General features: G+C 43.4%; 1 non-coding gene across 1 annotated transcript; it reads right to left on the bottom strand.

The window, feature by feature from the left end:
- Window positions 1-18,567: 18,567 nt before the first annotated feature.
- On the bottom strand, window positions 18,568-18,638 carry Trnal-uaa (transfer RNA leucine (anticodon UAA)). Its single transcript has one exon. It is a non-coding gene; the product is annotated as a tRNA-Leu (tRNA).
- Window positions 18,639-18,968: the final 330 nt, after the last annotated feature.

Here is an 18,968-nt window from a genome sequence, read left to right as displayed (position 1 = left end):
AGAGGAGGCCAGCCAATCAGGTCGTGAGCCGAGAGAGGCCAGCCAATCAGGTCGTGAGCCGAGAGGAGGCCAGCCAATCAGGTCGTGAGCCGAGAGGAGGCCAGCCAATCAGGTCGTGAGCCGAGAGAGGCCAGCCAATCAGGTCGTGAGCCGAGAGAGGAGGCCAGCCAGTCAGGTCGTGAGCCGAGAGAGGAGGCCAGCCAGTCAGGTCGTGAGCCGAGAGAGGAGGCCAGCCAATCAGGTCGTGAGCCGAGAGTGGAGGCCAGCCAATCAGGTCGTGAGCCGAGAGAGGAAGCCAGCCAATCAGGTCGTGAGCCGAGAGAGGAGGCCAGCCAATCAGGTGTGGCGTTACAAACACTGCTTAGGCGCCAGAGGAACACTTACTTTGAACAGACTATAGTAGTTGTAGTAGTAGTAGGAGTATAAGTAGGAGTAGGAGGAGGAGGAGGAGGATACATGGAAACTTGGAAACAAGGAAATGCAGGCAACAGAAAGCCTATTGGCTCATTACGAGGTCGCCCGCTTGGGTGATTTTATCTGCTCGACCGCCACTTGGGGCTTGATGAGCAGATGAAAGCACCTCGATATTGAGGAGCAGAAGAAAGCCCCTCGTTATTCAGTTTACTCCCGACGCAGCGAAATGACAGTCGATTCTATATTCGAAGGAGTCGATGGTATTCGCATTTACTACTTCTGAGGGAAGATTGTTCCAGTGGCGGATGTCTCGGTTTGAAAAGAAACTCCTTCCAATGTCTGTGTTACATCGACCCGACTGAATGGGTAAACCGTTATTTCTAGTTCTTGAGTTGGTTTGCAGTTCAAAGAATTTGGAGTAATCGACGTTATTGAACTTATTCAGATACTTGAAGACTTGAATCATATCCCCTCGTAGGCGTCTTTTCTCCAATGTAAAGAGATTGAGTCGCTTTAGTCGTTCCTCGTACGGTTGACCCCTTAAGGTTGGAATCATCTTTGTGGCGCGTCCTTGAATCCTTTCCAGTAAAGCAATGTCCTTTCTGTAATTAGGAGACCAGAACTGTACTGCACACTCGAGGTGCGGTCCTACCATAGAATTATACAAGGATAGCATCACGTCTGGCGTTTTACACTCGAAGTTCCTCGCTATGAACCCGAGCATAGTGTTGTCTTTGTTGTATGCTCTTTTACAGTGATTCGCGTGTTTCAGGTCACTGCTGATAGTGACTCAAAGATCCTTTTCCTCCTGCATCGCCTGCAGAGGTCTCCCATTCATGATGTATGTGTGGTTACTATTTTGGGACCCAATGTGCATGACTTTGCATTTGCCAACATTAAAAGACATTTGCCATTTTCCGACCATTCGATAATGTGATTGAGGTCTTTCTGAATGATTTCGCAGTCGGTCTTTGTGAGGGCTTCTCCACCCACCTTGGTGTCATCTGCAAATTTCGATATTGTGGATCTCAGTCCTGATTCTAGGTCATTGATATATATGATAAAGAGGATGGGTCCCAGCACTGACCCTTGAGGCACTCCACTAGTGACTGGAAGCCAATCGGAAGGCTGTCCGTTGAGTAGTACTCGTTGTTTTCTGTCGGTGAGCCAATCTCTTATCCACGCGATCAGATTGGCTCCAATGCCCGCCGAGTGCAGTTTCTTAAGGAGTCGCTCGTGCGGTACCTTGTCGAAGGCTTTCTGAAAGTCCAGGTATTTAACATCACTGGGGATGTGGGCATCCCAGTTCTTATATATACCTTGGAAGAAGTCTAATAAATTTATTAGGCAGGAGCGCATGTTTCTGAAGCCATGCTGGGTGTCGGAGATTATATTATTGTTTTCTAGAAACTTAACAAGTTTATCTCTAATAATCTTTTCGAGTATTTTTCCTGCCACCGATGTCAAACTTATGGGCCTGTAGTTTAATGCAACGCTTTTGTCTCCTTTTTTGAAAATCGGTGTTACATTCGCCATCTTCCAGTCTTCCGGGACCTTGTTCAGTTGAACTGACCTGTTGAATATGTTAGTGAGTGGCTGAAGTATTTGTTGTTTAAGCTCTTTTAATAACCGCGGGGACAAACTGTCGGGTCCCGTTGACTTGTTCGTGTCGAGTTTGTCCAAGTACTTTTTTACTTCTTGGTCGCATATTGAGTCAATTTCAAGTGGGGTGATCTCACTCGGCGGGTCAGGGCCCTCGGGAATGGTTTCGATGTCCTCGACTGTGAATACGGATGCGAAGTTACTGTTGAGGATTCTGGGCATCTGTTTACTGTCCTGAGTTACAGATCCAGTCTCGTCTGTCAGGGGACCAATATTGGATTTTACTTTCTTTTTCCATCTTATGTACGTGAAGAATTTCTTGGAGTTTGTTTTGATTTCGCGCGCTATTTGCTTTTCTTAGTTGCGTTTGCTACTTCGAATAAGGCTGTGACAAGCTCTGAGGCTGTTGTGGTACTGTGTGCTGGCTTCGGCCGTAGCATTCTCTTTCATTATTATAAATTATAATTCCTTTTTTTTAGGTTTACTGCCCTTTTTATTTCTCTGGTCATCCACGGTGGATCTACGGCCCCATTTACTCGCCTGGATTTCGTAGTCACTGTAGCCTTCTCTACCTGGAACATCTTATCTTTGAAGACGTTCCACTCGTTGTCGATTGTATTGTCGGTGATGTCAAGTTGGTCCCAGGTCGTAGGGGGAAGCAGCGCACGGGCTAAGTTGAAATTTCCTCTTTTGTAATCTGGTATCACTGACGGATTATCTACGAGTTTGTGACATATGTTGACATTAAAACGGATTAAGTGGTGATCGCACCCATTAAGTTTCTCACCAACTGTACAGTCGCGAATGAGGTCGTGGTCGCTTACTAATACCAGATCCAGCAGATTGTTTTCTCTTGTTGGGTGAGTTACAACTTGAGTGAGGAACGAATCCTCCACCATTTCTATAAGCCTGTGACCTCTTGATCTCCAGTCATCAGTCCCCAGTCAATGTTAGGGCAATTAAAGTCCCCAATTGTAATTGCTTCCTTGCTTTGTGTTAGAGAGTGAATCTCTTCGTAGAGGGCAGTGTCATCGGCTGCCTGTTGTTTTGGAGGCCTGTATACGGTTGCAAGTGTTAGTCTGTTGTTATTTGTGGTTATTTCCACATAGACAAAATCGTATTTCTCTGCGTCCTGTTTGTCTACTTTTATGGCAGGGAGCGTACTTTTTACGTAGCAGACTACTCCTCCTCCTTTCTTGTGCTTTCGACGGTTGTGGACGCTGTCGTACCCAGGGAATGACAGTTCGGATTCTAGATGTGCAGAGTTGGCCCAAGTCTCTGTGATGGCTACCACATCTGGTTTCTCTGTTGCAGTATACGCCCTAATTTCGTCCTTTTTTGGGTATTAAACTACTTGCATTTGTGTACATGATAGAAATGTGACCCCTGTTTTTGCCGTGACGAGTTGTACCAGCTCGCTTGTCGGAGGCGTCGTTAGTTACACAGTTTCTTGTGAGTCGCACCGACGCTACGGGTTGGTTGATCAAGGGCTGTCTTTGCCCCGTCCTCGCCCGCCGTTTTTTGAAAGGTTTTTCAAAAAGCTTTTCACTGCCTCGTCCAGAAGCCTCCCGAAACGAGCCGAACCAACCTCATTCAGGTGTAGTCCATCGTTTCAGAACAAGTCTGAACGCTCAAAGAAGTGGTGCCAGGCATTTGTAGAAGGAAGAGGAGGAGGAGAAGTAGGTGGAGGAGGAATAACAAGATGAGAAGCAGGAAGAGGAAAGAGGAAAAAAAAGGAATAAAACAAACAAATAAGGAAAACGAACAAGAAGAGCAAGAGGAAGGAGGAGAAGGAGAAATAAAAATAAACAGGATGACGGAGGAGTAGTAGAAGGAAGCGAAAGAGGGAAAAGAATAATAAGAATAACAAGCGAAATAAAGAAGGAAGAGAAAGAAGAATAATGACCAAAGCAAAAAAGGAAGAAGGAGAGGAGGAGAGAAAACAAATAAAAACGAGTAAGATAATGAAGAGTAAAGAAGAATAAGAATAAAAGGAAGAAGACCAGGAAGAAGAAGATAAAGAAAAGGAAGAGGAAGAAGAAGATGAAGAGGAGAATGAGGAAAGGGAAGCTTGAGAGATGGGGAAAATAAGGAAAGGAGGAGAAGGAAGGAGGGAGAGGAAGAGATAGAAGGAAAAGAAAATGATGAAGAGGATGAAATCGAAGAGAAAGGAAAAGAAAAGGAAGAAGAAGAGAGAAAGAGATTGAGAGAGAACAGAAATGAAACGAGAAGGAATAGGAAGAGAAGAGGGAGGAAAGGGCATAGTAGTAGTAGTGTACTATAGTCTGTTCAAAGTCAGAGTTCCTCTGGCGCCTAGGCAACATTTTAACGACGCACCTGATTGTCTGGGCTCCCCTCGGTTCTCGCCCCGGTTGGCCTGCTTCCTCTCCGCCTCTCGTGGAGGCGACAGTCACTCAGACAAGTCAGACATGCTCTTGGTGGTAAATGTTTCTTATATTATTTGCCTCGGGTCACATTGTACAAGATAGGCTGGGCAGTTATACTTAACACCGTTATACGAAGCAGTGATTGCAGACCATAAATATGCTTGTCACAACTCATTAAAACAAAAGTAAACAAATCAGGACGAGTATAAGTGAAGGAACGGGTCTGAAACGTTTGTAACACTTTCACATATTTGCAGCAAATATTGAGTCAGTGCTGATACAAACCATTGCATGCTATAAAGAATCAGGAGCGTCATTACAAACGCTGCCTGGGGCCAGAGGAACACCTACTTTGAACACTTTTTTAATGGCTCCGTGCAAGAGCAATGATGAAATGGGAAGAAGAGAAAAAAGATGAAAAGAAGGGAGAGAGGGAGGAAAGAAGCAAGTTCCCGCTTTCGTCATCGGCCGCCATCAACACAGCCGTCTCCCCCTCAACATAACCCTCGCCTCTCTTCACCATCTCACATTGTCCTTAGCACAACATTTCTCTCTCGATGCACCATCAGCTGTATTTTCTTTTTGTTTGGGTTAAACTGTTGGTTTGGACGCAACCATCGGTGTGGCGAGATCAAGAAAAATCTTGAAGAATATATAGCGGAAACAAGTAAATCTAATCCTAAAGAATTTTTTAGCTATGTAAATAATAAAAAGTCACTCACTTGTGGTATCGGACCGCTTGCTAATGAAAATGGTAACCACACGAACGATGAAAATGAAATGGCTACAATCCTAAATAACTTTTCGCATCCGTATTTACCGACGAAGATTGTTTATCAGCTCAACCGCCTGAGGTTAGAAGGGCAGAAAAGATGTTAAGTGGCGTGCTTATCGTAGAAAGTGACATTCTACGCACAATTGAAAATATTAAAGTAAACAAAGCTCCTGGTCCAGACAAAATTACCCCTAGGGTCTTAAAAGAAATCAAACATCAAATTTGTCACTCGCTCTCCATCATAATCAATAAATCTTTAACAGCTGGAAAAGTTCCGTCGGATTGGAAACTTGCAAATGTCACCAATTTTCAAAAGGGGACAAGTCTCATCCAGGAAACTATCGACCAATTAGCCTGACATCTATTGTTTGTAAGTTAATGGAGACTATCATTCGCGACAATATGGTGAAATTCTTCGAAGAAAATAATATAATAAGTAATTCGCAACATGGCTTCCGTAGTAAACGTTCGTGTTTGACTAACTTAATTGGTTTTTCACTATATTTTGAGGTGTTCGATGAAAGCAGATCAGTAGATATCATATATCTGGATTTTCAAAAGGCATTTGACAAGGTCCCCCACCAACGATTGCTCAGCAAACTACTGGCGCACGGTATCTCGGGTAACATTCACAATTGGCTTGCGGACTGGCTCTCTGAGCGGAAACAGAGTAGTTCTAAACGGTGTTACATCTAACTGGCTCGATGTCAAAAGCGGCGTACCTCAAGGATCAGTGCTTGGCCCCATGCTCTTCTTAATTTATGTTAATGATATCGATGATGGGCTCACTTGCAAAGTATCAAAATTTGCTGATGACACAAAAATTTGTAGTAAAGTAGCTGCGACACTCGACGAAGAAGCTTTACAATCAGATATAGATCGACTTGCACGTTGGGACAATCAATGGCAAATGAAATTTAACGTTGACAAATGTAAAGTGTTGCACATCGGAAAAAATAACAATCGCGTTCGGTACGTAATGAATGGCCAACAACTTTCTGCAGTAAGTAAAGAAAAGGATCTTGGAATCACTATATCAAGCGATTTAAGGCCAGTCAGCATTGTTCAGAGGTAGTTAAAACTGCAAACAAATTGGTTGGCTTCATCGGACGAGTCTTTAAAAATAAATCGGAAAAAGTAATATTAAAACTGTTTAATTCGTTGGTTCGACCCCGTCTAGAGTACTGTGTACAGTTTGGTCTCCCTACAGAAAAGACATAGAAAAGTTGGAACGGGTCCAACGAAGAGTAACAAAGATGATTCCTAGGTTGAGAAATTTGTCATATGAACAAAGGCTAAAAAAGTAAATTTATTCAGCCTATCAAAACGAAGAATGCGAGGCGATCTAATAGAAGTGTTTAAAATGTTTAAAGGATTCAGTGATATTAATGCGGAAGATTACTTTACAATTGATCGATCAAATAGAACAAGAAGAAATCACAATTTGAAGATAAGTGGTAAAAGATTCTCGTCGTACGAAGCTAAACACTTCTTCTTCAATCGAGTTGTTAATGTTTGGAACTCTCTACCCTGTGATGTCGTTGATAGTACAACAGTTACGGCCTTCAAGAATAGATTAGACAAGTGTTTTGAATCCAACCAGCAACTAAGATATTACTCATTGTCGTAATAACGTTAAGTTCTTTCGAATACTGGTGTCCTTGTCCGCTTTTATCGCCTGGTTAGTGGTAGCAGTAATGGTAGTTCTTTCCTCTTTCCTACATAAATTCCATGCAGTTTTTCATGCTGCATGGTTCTTTTCCTTTCCTGCCAGCTTTGGCTGGAGGGATGGCAGGTGGGGAGGAGCCTTCGCCTTTGCTGTCCTTCATCTTCCACCTTTGATTAGATAGTTAGTGTAGCTTGTCACAAACAACCTCATAAGGACCAGCAGGTCTGCTGTTGTTTGTTCTTCCTTTGTGTTCCTTTGTGTTCCTAAATGGGAAGTTAATCGGTTTAAGGTTCCTCTTCTTTGCCTCTAAGCACTCCGCTCGTCTCTCCTTCCTTCTTCCTTCCTTCTTCCTTCTTCTTCCTCCTTATATGAGCACTAATGTTATCATCTCGCTCCCTTCCTGTTTTCGTCCTTCCTATCTTTTTCCTTCTTCCTTTCTTCCTCCATTCCCTCCCAGCTTAATTTTGCCCTCATTAATTTGCCTCTATTCCTTGTTCACGTGTGCTTTGTTGCTTTGTTTTCTTCATTCCTTCCTTCGTTTGATTGTTCGTTCATTCGTCTGTTTCTTCCTTTGTTTTTTCTTCCTTTTCCCTGTCCATTCCTTTACATTTTTAACTCGGTCTTCACTTTTCCTTTTTTTTTTCTTTCCTTCTTCCTTTCCTTCAAGTCCCTCGCTGTTTCCCTCTTTCCTTCCTTCCTCTTTCTTCCTGCTTCCTCTAATACTTCCCTTCTCATCCCACCTTCCAACATGTGACCTACACTAAATCATTTATTATTGTCCCAGACTCCCCCCCCCCACTTCTCTCTCTCTCTCTCTCTCTCTCTCTCTCTCTCTCTCTCTCTCTCTCTCTCTCTCTCTCTCTCTCTCTCTCTCTCTCTCTCTCTCTCTCTCTCTCTCTCTCTCTCTCTCTCTCTCTCTCTCTCTCTCTCTCTCTCTCTCTCTCTCTCTCTCTCTCTCTCTCTCTCTCTCTCTCTCTCTCTCTCTCTCTCTCTCTCTCTCTCTCTCTCTCTCTCTCTCTCTCTCTCTCTCTCTCTCTCTCTCTCTCTCTTCTGTCCATCCATGCTTTCCTTTCCCTCTCATTTTTCATTGTTCTTTTCCTCTTTTTTTCCTTCCTCCTGTTTTTCCCATGAGTTCTTGTCGTCCTTTCCAGCTTTCTTTTCTTTTCTTTTCCGTGTCATTCTACCATTTCCTTCGCCTACTGTCTGTCCTTGCTTCCCTTCATCCCCGTCCCTTTCCTCCTTTCACCTTGTGCCCCTCCTTTCGTTCCATGCCATTGGCCATTCCACATCATCATTTCCCTCTATCTCTCATTCAGTTCATTTATACTTTTTTTCAGGCTAATTTCCTCTTAGTCCATTTTTTTTCTTCCCGCTTGTCTTGGCATTCCGTGTGGTTTCTGTTTATACATATTTTGTTTGTTTTCTTTCTTTCCCTTTCTCTTTCTCCTCCTCTGCCTCCATTTGCCTTTGTGTCTTCTCTCCTTTCTCTTCTTTATAAGTCGTTCCGTCCTTTTGCCTCGTTAACAGTTCGTAATTTATCTTCCGGCAGCCTCTTTATCTCCTTATTTTCTTTCTCTTTTCTTTTCTTTGTCGTCTTCTTTATCGCTTCTTACTTCATTTCTTGTTCCTCCTTGTTTTGTCTTCTTCCCTTTTCTCCTCCCCTCTCTTCCTTTTTCTTCTCTTTCTCCTTAAGAGGGGGCTTCGTAGTGCAGTGATTAGCACACTCGGCTCACAACCGAGAGAGCCCGGGTTCGATTCCCGGGCGGAATGGAAAAATTTTGTCGGCTTTTCCGATACCCTACGCCCCTGTCCACCCAGCAGTGAATGGGTACCAGGTATTAATCGGGGGTTGTGTCCCGTCTCCTGGGGTCTGTTCCCTTCTCCTATAATTCCTTCCCCTTCTGTCTCTCTCCGGCATATGACCACAGATGTTGCGCCCACTAAACTTTCCAACTTTCACTTCCTTCTTTCGTTCTTCCTCTCAGATCATCTGTCCTTTGCATCCCAACTTTCTCCTCCTTCATTCACTTTCTACTTTCGTCCTTCCTTTCAATCCATCTCTCCATTCAACCTTTCCTCCCATCACTGCCTTCTTTCATTCTTGCTTTCTTCAGCCGCTCCTTTCATTCACTTCACTCATGTCTCGCTTTTTATTATGATGTCCACTAAAAACGTAATTCTACCCTTCATTCTTTCCTTAATTCCTTCCCTCCTTCCTTACTTCCTTCCCTTTCTCTCGCTTTTTCCTTTCTTCGGCTCAGTCTAATCCAGACCTATAGATGAAAGGAAGAGAATAAAAGAAGACCATGGATGGGTTTTAAGGAAAATAGGATGAGGAAAATAAGGGGACGACAAGATGAGGAAAAAGAACAGGAGGAAATGAAGGAGGGAATGAGTTGGTAAGGCAAGGGAAGGACAAGAACAAGAATACGAGGGAATAAAGAAGGGATGAAGAAGAAAGTTGAGTGTGTGTGTGTGTGGGCGTGACAAGGGCGTGGGGAGCCAGGCTGTTGTGCTGCTTCCCCTCGGCGCTGGTCAGGGGCGTGGCGGGGCCTGACAGACAGACGTAATGCTCTTGAGGGAAAGGTTTTGCCCACTACTTCTTCGTCTCAAATTGTGACCTCGACTTGCCTTACCTCTGGTCTTCGTGTTCTGTTTCTTTTCGTCTTTTCTTGTCTTTTCCTTCGGTTCTTTCGTTTTCAGGTCATGGTTTTCTTTGTTTCTTTTCTACGTTTTGTTTTTCTTGATTTTTTATTTCATTTTTTTTCCATTGGTTCTTCTTTTTCGGTTCTTGTTTTTTTTAGTCTTCTCATTTTCAACTTCCTCTCATTTCGTTTTCTTTATCTTTTTTCATATTTTTTTTTCCTGTTTCGTCTTTCTTCATTTTTCTCCTTTGCTTTTCTTCTTGAATTCATTTTTATTCATTTTCCTCCTGATCTTACTTCCACCCTTTCCCCTCCTCCTCCTCCTCCTCTTTTATATCCTTATTCCTCTTGTTTTCTTCCCTGATTATTCCATGACGTCTTTTACGTTTTTCCAGTCCTCTCTCTATTTTATCTTTTTTGGGGGCCTTTTCTCTCCTCTCCTCCACATCTCCCATCTCTTAATCTAGCAATAGCCTCCTCCTCCTCCTCCTCCTCCTCCTCCTTCTCCCCTTATAACGTGCTCGTGGGTCGTTTCTAATACCCTGATATGTAGGCGATCAGACCCCTTATCTTAACCTCATTAGGTGGTAACGCTGCCCCCTAAGTACTTACAAGTTACACCCTAGTAGCTCCCATTTCCCCCCTCCCCCCTCCCCCCTCCCCCTCCTTCCCCTTCCCGTTACCCCCATCCGTCTGGTAGGCTCCCGGGAAGGTCCATCAGGTTAAGCCGCCTCCCCACGCTGCCTTCATCTCCACATTTGTTCTCCACACTGTTAGCGGGTTTAGTCTCCTTGCTGGCCTCCACTCATCTCCCGTGACTGTGATCGGCATGTGTCTCCGACCCCCGTACGATCGAATAGGTCAGCTTGAGGTTATTGGTGCTGCACTATAGCGTTACTGGGGCGCCGAACAGCAGATAATTTACATGACAAAATCTGCAGCCTATCACGGCTCAGCAGCAGCCTTTGGAAACAGTTGAAATGACCTGGAAAAAGATTGAGTAATTTTAAACTGGTGTAAAAAAAAAGGCCGGCAATGGGCACCTATAGAGGAAGGGAGTCGACAGAGGAAAGACACGGAAGAAAGGATGATGAAAGAGAAGGAAAAGGACACTGCAAAAAACAAGAAGTGTTTGAACAGACACAAGCTAGAACGGAACACGTCAGGCTTCCTATGGTGCGGCTTCATTAGATATACATGTCGGTTACGGGAAAGGAATATAAATATTTAACGGGTGAATGTATAGGAAGATAGAGACAGTAACCGCAAGGAAATATAAAGACAAATAAATAGAAAAGTGAGATAAGTAGAGGAATTCATAATAGGAGGAAAAGAAGAAAAAGGTCAGGAGATATAGACTTAGGAAAATACTTGCATTTACACATAGCTTGAAAGATGATCTAGTATGAATATAACGTAGAATCACTTGACTCGTCTCTGGCTAAGAAAAAAAGAAAATAAAGTAAGGAAGAAACTTTGTCACTATGTATAACAGAAAAGAAGAAAAAAAGAGTAAAAAGCAAAAGTAAAGCAGGTAGAAGACTTTCAGTAAGAGGAGAAGAGCTGATGAGACGAAGAGCCTTAGTAAACTCTCCTGACAAAGTAAACTATTCATACAGTGCATCATAAAATAGGGATGTGCTACAGAATGAAAACCTGATGTGTTAGCAAAAAATGGATGCCATATTTAACATCAGCACCTCAAAATTAGCTAAAAAAACAACCACAAAACCTGAGTCAGCAAAAAGTGTGTTGACCACTGATATAATCAATAAAGGACAGCATATCTCTCTCTCTCTCTCTCTCTCTCTCTCTCTCTCTCTCTCTCTCTCTCTCTCTCTCTCTCTCTCTCTCTCTCTCTCTCTCTCTCTCTCTCTCTCTCTCTCTCTCTCTCTCTCTCTCTCTCTCTCTCTCTCTCTCTCTCTCTCTCTCTCTCTCTCTCTCTCTCTCTCTCTCTCTCTCTCTCTCTCTCTCTCTCTCTCTCTCTCTCTCTCTCTCTCTCTCTCTCTCTCTCTCTCTCTCTCAATCATCATCACTATCAGCCTGTAACGTTCCCCTGCAGAAGTCCTCGGCCTCACACAAACGTTTCCACTCGTTCTTGTCTTGTGCCGCTAATTCACAGCCTCTACTACGCGTCCCTCATTCTTCTCTGTATCACCACGCCATCTGCTGAAAGCCCTTCTCTTCAGTGCTTTTATAAGCATTAATTTAATTTAATTTAATTTAATTTAAATTCTCTCCGTCACTCTTTTAATCAATCTGAAGTCCTCATTCCTATATATGTCTTGACAATTGGATTTTAAGTGGCATTATTATGTCTTCTAATTATCTCTTTTCTCTCATACATTTGCAGTTCCTTCTTGATCTGATACAGTGACTCCTGGAAATAATCTCTCCATTCCTCTCTGGGCACTTCGCAGTTTCCATTCAAAAGCCGTGAAAGTCTATCCTCTGTGTCTCAGGCCCATAGGTCGTGACAAGAACAACACACTGCTGATTATGGTTTGCTTCAAGCACATTGGTATGGAGCCGCTCGATATATTACCTTGTTTTAAAAGCTCCAGCTTTATGTGTATATTGATTTCCTGTTCGAATAAAGGGAGTCATCGCAGGTGGCCCAAGGCTGTCCTAAGACCATCACAAATGAACTCGGGAGGCAGCATGAGCCGAGCAAGTCATCTTCTTTCCTGTTTTTTGTGTGTTTAAATACATTTCTGGATGTTCTGTGATGGTTTAGAGCAAGACTTGCCTCTTAAAACCACCAGACGGGAATATAAAGTTAATCGAAAATACCGTAAAGGCGCCGATCACGGAGTATGTCGGATCCGGGATGGCAGGACGAAGGGCCGAAGGAGCGTGACAGATCATCTGAGAAATGGAATGGTTTCCGGGGCAGAATCCATTTGTCTCTTCCCTTCTTGCTTCCCTTTTTGCTTGTTTTGCATTCTCTCTCTCTCTCTCTCTCTCTCTCTCTCTCTCTCTCTCTCTCTCTCTCTCTCTCTCTCTCTCTCTCTCTCTCTCTCTCTATCTCTCTCTCTCTCTCTCTCTCTCTCTCTCTCTCTCTCTCTCTCTCTCTCTCTCTCTCTCTCTCTCTCTCTCTCTCTCTCTCTCTCTCTCTCTCTCTCTCTCTCTCTCTTAAACAATATAGTAGTAGTAGTAGTAATAGTAGTAGTAGTAGTAGCAGTAGTAGTAGTAGTAGTAGAAAAAGTAGTTAGACCAAATCTGAGTACTGTTTCGTGTGTGCCAGGTCTTGATATGCCTTAACTACACATACCTAACCACGGCCCGGCGGACATAGAATCATAAGAGGGCAAAGGACGGAGCCTAAGAGTAATTACTGGGCTGCAAAGTTGGAACAGGGAAGGGAGGGCTGAGTTATCATTAGGCTGAAAGAGTGTCTGGGATGAAGGCAGGAAGAATGGGAAAAGAGGGGAAGGAGGAACTGGGAGGGAGAAAAGGAAGGAGAGGAAGGTAGAAAGGGGATTGAAGAAGGAAAGGAGGAAGAACAAGCAGTAGAAAACGGAGGGAATTTAGGAGGGAGAAAGGACGATAGAAACGAGAATGGGAAGGAATAATGGAGATGAACAGGAGTAGAAAATGTGAGAGGGAGGAAAGAGTAAGTTAATATGAGACGCGAAGAAGAGGCGAGGGAGGAGGAGAAGGAGCGGGAAGATAGAAAAGGGAACGAACAAGAGAAGGAAGAACGAGAAGTAGAAACAGGAGGGAACTTTGGAGGAAACGAGGAAGGAAAGGAATACTGGAGATGAACGGGAGGTGGATAATGTGAGAGAGAGGATGGGGAGTAAGGTGAATGAGAAACAGAGAAAAGAGAAGAAGAAATGGGAAGAAACACGGAGTGGAAGGGAAGGAGTAGAGAGAGGATGGGGAGTAAGGTGAGTGAGAAATAGAGAAAAGAGAAGAAATGGGAAGAAATACGGAGTGGAAGGGAAGGAGTAGGGTGAGGATGCATTCAAAGGTATGATGAATTGGTGATTGGTGCGTGTGCGCGTGCGCGCGCGCGTGAGTGTGTGTGTGTGTGTGTGTGTGTGTGTGTGTGTGTGTGTGTGTGTGTGTGTGTTTGGACGCACGGGCGCGATGCGTGTCTAATAATTCACTGGCCTACAAATTTTTACTTTTTTCTAGTGACCTAAGTTTGAGACCTGTTCTTGGGTAATTTGGTGTCACTGAGTTAAAAATAGACAATAGTTTTTTTCTATCACGTCAAGTTTTTTTTATCTATGGGCTGGTCCATACTGGCCCCAGCCATAGCTGTAAGAGATATCACATAAGAACTTAAGAACATAAGAACGCAGGAGTCTACAAGAGGCCGGTAGGCCTGTACGAGGCAGCTCCTTTGAGCCTAAGCTCCCGTGTATCTAACCCCACCTCATATCGCTGTCCATGAATTTATCTAGTCTATTTTTGAATGTGACAATTGTATTGGCACTCACCACATGACTGCTAAGCCTATTCCACTCATCCAGCCTATGTTCCTGTTGAATCTGAATTTATCCAGTTTAAACCCGTTACTTCGTGTCCTACCCGGTTCTCTTACCAACAAAACCTTATGAATGTCTCCCTTATTAAAGCCCTTCATCCATTTATAAACCTCGATCATGTCTCCACGCACCCTTCGCCTTTCTAGAGAATGCAAGTTTAACTGTTTGAGTCTTCCCTCGTATGGCAATCATATATGTTGATATTTATTTTATGTATGTATTTAGACAGTTATTTATCTATCTAGACACGCAAATATATAAATATATTGTATCTGTTAAAGCGATGGTTGCTCTACACGAGTCTACAGTATGATCCTCATGAATGGAGACTCATTATGGATAGTTCAAAAAAGAGTTTAAAATATGTATTACTCCTACTGGTCACTCTGTGCATTTAAAAGATAATCCTGAACACATTAAAACTGTATTAGACTTACTCAAGTTTGATTAACACAAATGGGTCATATGTGTGGATCTGAAAATGGTCAACTTTTTACTCGGCCAACAAGGAGGGCATACAAAATATCCGTGTTTCCTGTGTTTATGGGACAGCCAGGCGAAAGACAAACTTTGGGAACAGAAACTCTGGCCAGTTAAAAAAGAAAGTTTGACTGTTGGGAAGAAAATATCATGCACCAACCCCTTGTTGAGAGAGAAAATCATCTTCCCAGCCCTTCATATTAAACTAGGACTAATGAAGCACTTTGTCGAAGGTCTTAATGTGGAGGGTGACTGTTTCAAATTCATATGTATACACCATTTCCTGGCCTAAGTTATGATAAAATAAAGGCTGGTGTTTTTGATGGGACACAAATGAGAAAGTTAATGAAGTGCCAAAACTTCTCGAGCTCGATGACTGACGTAGGAAAAGAGCTTGGGACTTATTGGTGGCTGTTGTGAGAGGATTTTAGGGAGCAAAAAGGAAGCAAACTACAAGGGTTGGTGGAGACATTGCTTGATAGCTCTCATCTTTTAGGCTGCAGCATGAGCATAAAGGTTCATTTCCTCTAGAGCCATCTCGATGATTTCCTGCTACTCTTGGAGACGTGAGCGATGAGCATGGCGAGCGCCTTCATCAAGATATCAAGGTTATGGGGGAGAGATATCAAGGCAGGTGGCACACACACATGTTGGAGTTAGACCTCATCTTGACTATGCGGTTCAGTTCTGGTCACCTTACTATAGAATGGATATCAAAATGTTAGAATCAGTGCAGAGGAGGATGACTAAGATGATTCAGGGTTGAGAAACTTGCCATACGAGGAAAGACTCAAACAGTTAAACTTGCATTCTCTAGAAAGGCGAAGGGTGCGTGGAGACATGATCGAGGTTTATACATGGATGAAGGGCAATAATAAGGGAGACATTCATAAGGTTTTGTTGGTAAGAGAACCGGGTAGGAGACGAAGTAATGGGTTTAAACTGGATAAATTCAGATTCAACAGGGACATAAACAAAAATTGGTTTACAAACAGAATTGGTGGATGAGTGGAATAGGCTTAGCATTCATGTGGTGAGTGCCAATACAATTGTCACATTAAAAATAGATTAGATAAATTCATGGACAGCGATATGGGTGGGGTTAGATACACGGGAGCTTAGATTCAAAGGAGCTGCCTCGTACAGGCCTACCGGCCTCTTGCAGACTCCTACGTTCTTATGTTCTTATGTTCTTATGATGGCAGACTACTACTCAGAGTCCTTTCCTTGTCTCTATCTTCATCGTCTTGTCACCTTTTCATTTCCTCACCTCTACCACACCTTCTTGTCTCCGTTTCATCTCCTCACCTCCCCCACACCTTCCCTCATCTCCCTTCTCCTCACCTTCTTGTCTCCTTTCATCTCCTCACCTCTACCACCTTCTTGTCTCCTTTTCACCTCCTCACCTCTACCACACCTTCTTCCCCCTCATCTCCTCCTCCTCCACACCTTCTTGTCACCTTTTCATCTCCCTCACCTCTACCACCTTCTTGTCACCTTTTCATCTCCTCACCTCTACCACACCTTCTTGTCACCTTTTCATCTCCTCACCTCTACCACACCTTCTTGTCACCTTTTCATCTCCTCACCTCTACCACACCTTCTTGTCACCTTTTCATCTCCTCACCTCTACCACACCTTCTTGTCACCTATTCATATACTCACATAAGCACATAAGAACATAAGAACATAGGAAACTGCATGAGGCCAGGTGGCCTACCAGAACAGCTCCAGAATCCCCCCCACTACTCACGATGGGTGAGGTGTCGTTACAGGGGTTACAGGTAGAGGCTTGATCCTCGTTATACCGGCGGTACCCAGGCACTCATCCAGCACCCCGTCACCTTACTGCACCCACACCTCACTGCCACCTGTCGTCCTCGTCCATGTAGCTATCCAGTCTACTCTTAAAACAAGCTATCGTCCCTGCACTAACTATGTGATTGCTGAGCTATTCCATTCCCCCACCACCCTATTACTAAACCAATGCTTGCCTATATCTCTCCTAAATCTATACTTTTCTTATTTAAATCCATTACTGCGAGTAATATCCTGCTGGCTAAATCTCAGTACTTTACTTATATCGCCTTTGTTGTAACCCTTGACCCATTTGAATACTTCTATCAGATCTCCCCGCACTCTTCGTCTCTCTAGTGAATGTAAGTTTAGATATTTCAGCCTATTTTGATATGGGAGGTTCCTCAGCCCCTGAATCATCTTGGTCATCCTCCTCTGAACTGATTCTAGCAAGTTGATGTCCATTCTGTAGTGTGGGCACCAAACCTGGACAGCATAATCTAAGTGTTGCCTAACTAACGCTAAATAAGTCTGAGGATGACCTCTGCACTCCTGTTGGTTACCGTCCTGTTAATAAAGCCTAATACCCTGTTAGCCCTAGTCCTCGCACTAATACATTGCTTCCTTAGTTTTAGGTCAGAGTTCACTAACACTCCCAAATCCCTTTCACACTTAGACCTGCCAATCGCTGTGGAGTCTAACCTATACCCGTGTAATGGGTTGCGTGTTCCTACACTAAGTACGCTACACTTGGTGATGTTAAAATTCATCACCATTTCTCTGACCAAGCTGACAGTTTGTTGAGATCCTCCTGCAGTGCTCTAGCATCCTCCCCTGCCTAATAGTGCGTCCCTATTTTGGTGTCATCTACAAATGTACCTATGTCACTAGTTATCCATTGTCTATGTCACTGATGTAGATAATGAATAGAAGCGGGCCTAAAACTGAACCTTGAGGAACCCACTGGTAACATTACCTCATACCAGTTTTTTACCGTTAATGGTAACCCTCTGTTTCCTGTCGCTAATCCACGCCTTAATCCAATCAAATACCTTCCTCTTATCCCATGGGCGCTGACTTTATTTAACAGTCTCTGGTAGAGTACCTTATCGAAGGCCTTACTAAAATCAGGATAAACCACATCATAGCTCTCATCATTGTCAGCTGCCTCGTATACTCTATTGTGAAAGGATATAAGATTAGTGAGGCACGACTTTCCTTTAGTAAACCCATGCTGTGAGTCGTGAATTAAAGCTGTCTGTCTATATGGTCCCTAATACTATCAGTTATTATTGACTCAAATCATTTTACCTATAACTGACGTCAAACTAATCGGCCTATAGTTCTCCAAGAAGATTTGTCTCCTTCTTAAATATTGGAATAACGTGTGCCTGCCTCCATGAAACAGGCACCACCCTGTCTAGTGACTTCCTAAATACTTCTGTTAACTGCCCAATGATTTCAGTTTCACATTCCTTTATTACCCTGGGAAAAGTTCATCTGGCCCTGGCGCCTTAGTGACTTTAAGTCTATCTATCTGTCTAATCCACGAGCTCCCTACTTATGTTGATGTCGGTTAATTCTTCTACCTCTTCTCAACTGTAGATCTGTTCTCCCTGAGGTATATCATCTAATCTTTCCTTGGTAAATTCAGTTAAGAAATATCTATTTAACGCCTCGCTCATCTCCTCATCACTGTCAATCAGTGATTCTCCTGACAAGCGGCCTATCTTATCCCTAACCTTGGTCTTATATAGCTGAAAGAAGCCCTTTGGATTGGTCTTTGCTTCCTAGCAATTCTAATCTCATAATTACGTTTACCACATGTTTTTCTTTACTGCTCCAGCTAAATCGTTGTAACTATCTCTTAGGTGAGTTTCCCCCCTTTTAATTCTAACATATAGTCCTATTTTCCTTCCTATTTCAGTTTTTAGCCTGTCTGTCATCCATCGCGGGTAGTTTAGTTACCTGTTGACCTGACTTCCTGTGAGGTATAAATTGTTTCTGTCCTAATTTAATCTCTGACCAGACTATTATACTCACCCTCAGCTACTGACCTAACAGTGACCTCTGAGATATTACCGCCCCTCCTGCCCTGGGTCGTGACCTGCTTCTGATCTCACTCCCCTAAGCTTCTGCAGCTGCTTTCTTAACCCTCATGAGTCTGCCTTCCTGAAGTCAGGTATTAATGTGTTGTTACTGCCTCTATCCTCACATTCAATATTAAATCTAATTTCCTTACGATCACTGTTACCTAATGAATCCCCATAATAATAATTATTTCGTGAAGTAAATAAGATGTGCTCACCAGGTCTCGAACCTGGGACCTTCTGTGTTAGACAGATGTGATAACCACTACACCATGAGCACCTCTACCTCTACCACACCTTCTTTCCCTCATCTCCTCCTTCTCCTCACCTTCTTGTCACCTTTTCACCTCTACCACACCTACATGTCACCTTTTCATCTTCCTCACCTCTACCACACCTTCTTGACTCCTTTCATCTAGTCACCTCTACGCTTCTTTCTCCTTTTCACCTCTTCACCTCCTTCCTTCTTCCCCTCATCTCCTCTTTTTCCACACCTTCTTGTCACCTTTTCATCTCCTCACCTCTACCACACCTTCTTGTCACCTTTTCATCTCCTCACCTCTAACACACCTTCATGTCTCCTTTTCACCTCCTCACCTCTACCAAACCT

Source organism: Eriocheir sinensis, unplaced genomic scaffold, assembly GCF_024679095.1.
Source record: "Eriocheir sinensis breed Jianghai 21 unplaced genomic scaffold, ASM2467909v1 Scaffold902, whole genome shotgun sequence".
Classification (NCBI taxonomy): Eukaryota; Metazoa; Arthropoda; class Malacostraca; order Decapoda; family Varunidae; genus Eriocheir; species Eriocheir sinensis.
Note: the sequence above shows the minus strand (reverse complement) of the source record. Positions and strands in the feature narration are given on the sequence as shown.